The sequence below is a fragment of the Seriola aureovittata genome, chromosome 10 (genome assembly GCF_021018895.1).
Source record: "Seriola aureovittata isolate HTS-2021-v1 ecotype China chromosome 10, ASM2101889v1, whole genome shotgun sequence".
NCBI classification, from domain to species: domain Eukaryota; kingdom Metazoa; phylum Chordata; class Actinopteri; order Carangiformes; family Carangidae; genus Seriola; species Seriola aureovittata.
This window is the reverse complement of record NC_079373.1, coordinates 12,459,951-12,466,751: the sequence shown is the minus strand read 5'-3', so window position 1 is coordinate 12,466,751 and position 6,801 is coordinate 12,459,951. Positions and strand designations below refer to the sequence as shown.

Here is a 6,801-nt window from a genome sequence, read left to right as displayed (position 1 = left end):
ACATTGTTCTGCTTATTATTAATTAATTGGAAGAGTGAGATTGTCTAATCTAATTTACCAAATTTTACCAACAGCCCAAACCATTTGATTTACAATGATATAAAACTGAGAAAAACAGCAAATCCTCACATTGAAAAAGAAGAAACCAGGATGCGTATTCATTCCCTGTGATGCACTACCAGTAATTGATTAATCGAAAATATAGCCCACGTTTGATCTCTAAGCATGTTAGTCTATGGGAAATCAGTGTGTAAATATTAAGCAGGATCAATTTCCTCTTTATGGACTGAACATGCAATATCTACCATGAAATAACCTGATGAGGTGATTCTCTGAAGCCATCATGCCACTGACTTCCCCATATACAAATGACCAATCACAAATGAGGAAACAATAACGAAAAAGAGCACAGAGGAGCATTTATGGAAGGGAGTTGTCTAGTCTGCAAAATGGGGAGTGTAGTTCATCATCACAAAGACGTCCCTGATTCTTCGAATGTTATTGTGTCACCTTCTTGGAGCAATCAGCACACTGTGGGGCCTCTGGCCAGCGAGGCGCTGCACCAGCAGTGAGCTCAACTGCTTCCAACTGCCAAATTATTGGCTTAGCCTGCTGAGATTCCACACAGGGAAAATAATTCTTCCTCACAGCCGCTCAAAGGCTTTTAATTACATTCTAGTCAAGGAAGGGATAGTGGTGTAAACATGACTGGCAATAATTGTAACAGTTGTTCAAATTCCTGTCTAACCTGTTCATTAAAGCTTCTTTTTAGTGGATTGCAGTCTTACCAGAGTGCACTGTGAGCTTTGTGAAGCATGATTATATTTGAACGTAAAAGTGCACATTTAAAGACAGAAATGGAAAAGTTGCATCATATTTGTACTGTGTGCCTGGCCAACTCAAAAATGGCATTCAGGAGCTGATATGTGTGAATGACAATGATCCATTTTCAAGTGTAATTTTCTGCTAAATGTGACATCAACAGCTTGTACGTTTTTCTTTTTTTTTTTGGGGGGGGGGGGGGGGGGGCACACTTATTTTCAGCAAACTAGCAATTTACCTCAAAACCCTCCTCCGAGCAGCTCTGTGGCCTCTGCCAACTGAAATCCAGCCAGCCGCCACAGGCAACGTCTTCTTCAATTTATCCTCAGGCCAGAGACAAGTGACACCATTGTGGGGAGGAAAGAGTCAAGATACAAAGCTGTGCGATATGAAGGTTTTGTCATTATTAGACAGCTACTTATCTCATTGTGTGAGTTTTACAGATAAGTCGGTCTGATCATATTTCCAGAAACCTGGATTTCAATTTTTAAAAAGTCAATTTCTCATAGTTTTTAAAGTTTGGTTTTCAAAAACAGACATGCTCTAAAATAGCATGTCATCAGTTACAAAGTCCTGGCAGAAAACAAACCAGCTGATGCTATTGATTAGCAGTAAGGACACACTTAATGTCCCTGCTAACCTCATGCACCCAAATAAACCCCACTGTTTATATGTAAGATGTTTTCAGGGTGCATTTGTCTCAGATTAGGTACATAATAAAATGCTGCTTTGTATATAATGTTCTCAATGATTCGCATCTGCTACAATGCAACTTTTTCATCCCTTATTTATCCAGCTTGAAGCCCAGTTAACAAAAAAAAGTTGATTTAAACACATTTATTGAGAAAAAGAATAAACCCACACTCCAGTGATACAGGATTAGACCTGCTTCCCTGCAGCAGCTGATGCTCTCCTGTGAGAATGAATGCACACTTTCAGCACTGTGCACAAAAGCCCACACTAGAAAGTTCCCAGTGTTCAGTGTGAGCAAGGCGATGTGGCATTCAGAAGGCCATCTGGCTGTATTATTTTACATATTCTTTCACCACAAAAACATGGTGTTCTTGTGTTTCATGTGGTGCTTTGGCGATCTATTCTAACAAGAGCACGTCAAGAGGGTTTAGTTCCTCTTTCACAGGGTTATTTCCCAGAGCTGTGTAGAAACTGCAAGTGTTTATCAATTCCCACTGGGTGTCAAGCGCAAGAAGGCCAAAAGAGACAGTGAGGAAATCAGCTGCAGCTTATACAACTGAACCTCCACAAAGGTAACATGCAGCAGTAGTTATTATTTAAAAAAAAAATAAAATCTCACTCAGGGGGAAACATTGAACCGTCTCTCTCTGTAGCTGCAACAATCTGATGAATCAAGAGACCTTTTGTACATTCCCAAATCCCAGCACCACTCCCCCAGTGTGCAGAGTCCAAACAGCACAGTGTCTGGCACTGACATAAAGTTCTCAGGCGGGAACAGTGATTTGATTGGCCTCTTCACTTCTGTTTGTAATGGGAGAGATCCTCTTTAAGCACAGGACAGCCTGACCACTTTAACAATCTGGCTGGCCTGTCGTGTCAAGGTCGGGCTCTCAAGGCCGAGAAAAAAAACAAAGACCTACAAAAGCATGAAACCCCACAAGTGGATTTAGATCGATGAGTTTTCTCGTCTCTGCAGCAGGCGGTGATGTTCAGTGGTGGACGCAGACCTCTGGCATACGACCTGAGTTTGATCTCAATGTTTGGGTAAAACATTGCGTCAGACAGCAGGCTGTCATTAACTCTAGACAGAGCACTGTATTGTTGTTTTTTTCTACATCTTACCCAATGAATACACATACTCACAGGACGAGACGTCCTTTCATATTCATAACAAAATCCAAAGTTAAAAAAAGCATTTAGTCTATATTATAACAAGACTACAGCCATGGTAGCGGCTCTGTGAGGCTCAAGGATGTGACTATGGTGAGGCTTTGAGCACAGTGCTTTGAGCGACATGCTAACATGCTCATGCTGATGCAATGTTTACCAAGTACACCATCTTTTTGTGTTAGCATGTTAACATTTGCTAATTAGGGCTAAACACAAAGCTTAGCCTGATATAGTTTTGCAGGTATTTGATTTCATTTAAACCAAAGTATTGGAGAAAATAATATTTTGGCCTGATAATAACTCTTGATGAAAAGTTAAGGGATCATCACAAACATGACTTAAAAAAAGGCCCACTTTTATTGTTTTTCATTACAATAGAACTTTTCATGTAAACCTGATCATTTATTAACTCTGAAGTTTCCACTAGGTTTTTTTCTTTTTCTTTAATTCAGTGCTAAAGTTACCTGGGCACTCCAACTTGACAGCCTTCCCTGAAATGAAAATGATTCTGTTCTTATCAGAACAAGAAAAAGTAATAAAGCACTTAAGGGTGTTTTAGTGCGGAGCCAGTCTTTCTGGAAATGTCATGTGTCTTATCTGTAATTGACTCATGAGAATAATGCAGATTGAACTTGTGGTTTCAAGTGAATCAGAGACACACATTCACTCATAATTAGCTCTAAGTTATTGGATTGGAAACAATACAGAACAAACAGTGCTGAAGTGTGGGTAGGCCTACTATGCCGTCTGTAGTTTTTGTTGTTGTTGTTCTACAAAGCTTACTCATCCATAGTTACACACCAGCAGTTGGGCCTCATGACTAATGATGACAAAACAGGCCGTGATTTCACCTGTATAGAAGAAAAGAGGATTAGTCAGACAGAAGATGTTGTATCGGTGTTAAAGAGTAAACATGTTCAACAGCAGGTACTAAGTCTAATACCCACCCTCTGAGTCTCCCTGCAACAATGAACCACATGTCCTGGTGGTTAAATAAGCCACAGGTAAAATATTGTTCCTTGTTCCATTGACTGAGGAGGGAGAAGAACAGCAGATTACGTGAATGCAGTAATCATGTAAGGCCAAATGAGTCAGTCAGGTGGAACTGAGACGAGTAAACAAGTCCAAACTACGTGTTATTGTAACAAAGTGCAGCCTCCCTGCTGTCTAGCAGGATATACTGGTTACAGTGTTATTGGGTCCTTATCATCAAAACTCTACTGTCATGACATTACCATTAGACACACAGAGTGCAAACAGGAGACTGAACAAAGACTGCTGACTGTTCAGGACAAGAGTGAAAGCCAAATAATTACTTGGCACTTGTACAAATAAGATCACATGGGTTTTATTCAGACAGGAATCAGGATCAGATAACTCACAGGAAAAATACACCCTCTACGATGGCCTGGACATTCCCATTCTAGCTTGATTCCTACCAACAAAAAAAAAAAAAACTGTGCTTTTTGTCCATCAACTTATTCTCAAGTTTTTAAAGTCTTTCAGAAGTGTGTCAAGAGGAGCTTAATTTTTAAAGGAAAAGTTTGACATTTTGGAAATTGGATTTACTGCCTTTCTTTCTGAGTTCAGTGAGAAGATCATTACAATTCTTAATATAATGCTACAGTCAGCAGTCAGTTAGCCTAGTTTAGCACAAGGGTTGGAAATAGGGGGAAACAGCAAGCCTGTCTCAGTCCAAGATTACAAAATCCACACTCAGTAAACCACGCTCAGTAATTAACACATTATATATCTTGTTTATTCAACCTGTACAATAACTAAAAGAAAGAAAGAAATAAAAAGGAAAACTTGTGAATTCACATGGAGTTATGTGTGGGACTATTTTTTAGCCAGGCATGTGATTTCTAGGAGTGATGACAAGGCACCCTGATAAACCACAGATTGAACAAACAAACAATATAATGTTTTAATTAGCGAGCTTTAGAGGTGCTGGTGGGTGGATCTTGTTCACACAAAGCAGTTTCCCACTGCTTCAAGTCTTTGTGCTAAGCTAGGCTAACTGTCTCATGGCCTTGTGAAGATTTAACAAACAAATATGAAAATGGCATTGTACTTCTCATCTAACTCTAAGTGAGAAAGTGAAATAGCATGTTGAACTAGCATGGCTAACTCTAGTAACTATGAGTAATGTTCATATCACTGTAACAAGGTCAAACAATCATATGCACAGGTCACAGATGTTTTATAAAAGCTGTGTGTAATACTGCCTGCATATTCAGGCATGTGCATGCTTGTAAAACTGTTAACGTTGAGGAAACATATATAAGGAAACTATTATGTGCAATGGGGTAGCAAGGACCTGCATAGGTATGTGCAGTAAAGATAGCATGCCAGGAAGTAGTTTGACACGTAACTCTGTGTAAAACCACAAACTGTCATATGTGCATGGATTAAACAAACAGTATAATGTTTTAATCATAAACTTTACAGGTGCTGTTAGGTGGGTTTTATTACCTTCAGGCGAAGCTATGTTACCTGTTTCCCTCTGCTTCAAGTGAGGTCGCAGTGATCTGCATATGTATGTGCAGTTAAGATAGCATGCAGATGAACCCACAGAAGCAGTCCAGGGCAGTTTGTATAGATGCTGTCATGCAGATGTTGTTCTTCAAAAACAACTAGTGAGTCGAGACTGGAAGGAAGATGAGGGAGTGCTGTAAAGTCTGACAGCACAAAGGAACACTCAAAGGTGCTCTGCAAGGCACCTTGCAGGACGGGGGTGGAGGCTGAAAGGGGGTCTCTGCATCAGTTCACAGAAGGGTGGGAGGTGTTGTTGAAGACAGAGTTCAATTTGGTCGTCATCCTCCCTCTGCCTATGCCTTCAGGCTGTCCATGTTCAGCCACACAACAGAGGCAGCCTTTCTCACCAGTATGTTAATCCTGCCTGCCTCCCCCGCCTTGGTGCTGCCTCCCCGGCACACCACTACAAAGAACAGAGTGCTGCCCAACACTCATTGATAGAACATGGTGAATTGTCTGTTGCATAATACGAGAGAAGAAGAGCCTCCTCAAGACAAGCACTCGTATCATATGACGTGAAAGTGACGACCGTCATGCGTGCACAGTGGAGTTCATAATCACAAGCTAAAATCCACGTCACTCACTTGACCCTAGGCTGACGCTGAACCATGACTATGTACCGCCATCATTGTCCCTTCACATCACAGCATGGTGGCTTTGTCCACTCCACACAATACAGCTCAAAAGAGCAAAATGAAGCGGACACAGTTTTGTTTTTGCACCCATTTGCTGGTCAGTAGTGGCCCTATTCAGAGTGCATTGATCAGTGCAGTAGCTGGATAGGGATGTGCCTCACAGGCAGTGGTGAGGGGAACTGCCTCTGAAATACACCATTCAGCTTGGCGGGGAGTCCGCAGGCGCTGCATTAACTCGCTGAGCTGATGGCCTACAGATTCTAAGGCCATTCAACAGAAGCACTTCCATAGCATGTCATCCACGAAGAATGAACCTGGCCCATGCTCGAGTCCATGCAAGACTGCACAGAACACTGCAACACAACACTGAAGACACGGACTGACTTGATGTTAAAGATTAAAGGGCTGCAACTGATGATTATTTTCATCACTGATTAATCTGTGGGTTACTTTTGCGATTAATCAGTTAGTCAGTGATTCAAAAGAAAAAGAAAAAGAAAGTAATAATTTCCCAGAGCAAAGCTACTGTCTTCAAATAGCCTGTTTAATCAGATCAAAAGTCATATTCAATACATTCAATACGAAACAAACAAAAGCAGCAAATCCACATTTCCTTTTTGCTTGAAAAGTGACAGAAATTATATGAATCAACTGAAATTATTTTGTGTTGATCGGCTCATTTGATTCAACTTCTGTCATTTCTATAAACATGTATTTGACACTGAGTGTGATACAACAGTGGTTTATGATAATAGATAGATTAGATATAGACTCTAATTAAACACTGGGTGACATAAATAAACAAATGCGTACATGATTTTTTGTGAATTTCGGTCATTATCCCCTTTGCAAGTTCATTTTCTGGCTTGTGCAAATGTCTTGACATTTCTCCATCTTTCCTTTAATTTTGGTCGGTTTCGATTGTTATTGCATTATCTAACTT

At 40.5% G+C, this 6,801-nt stretch overlaps 1 long non-coding RNA gene across 1 annotated transcript; it reads right to left on the bottom strand.

Moving 5' to 3' along the window:
* Window positions 1-3,030: 3,030 nt before the first annotated feature.
* LOC130176618 (uncharacterized) lies at window positions 3,031-5,918 on the bottom strand. Its single transcript, XR_008828899.1, has 3 exons — window positions 5,161-5,918; window positions 3,633-3,716; window positions 3,031-3,536 (listed from the first exon to the last, which is right to left on the bottom strand). It is a non-coding gene; the product is annotated as an uncharacterized LOC130176618 (long non-coding RNA).
* Between the last annotated feature and the right edge of the window lie 883 nt (window positions 5,919-6,801).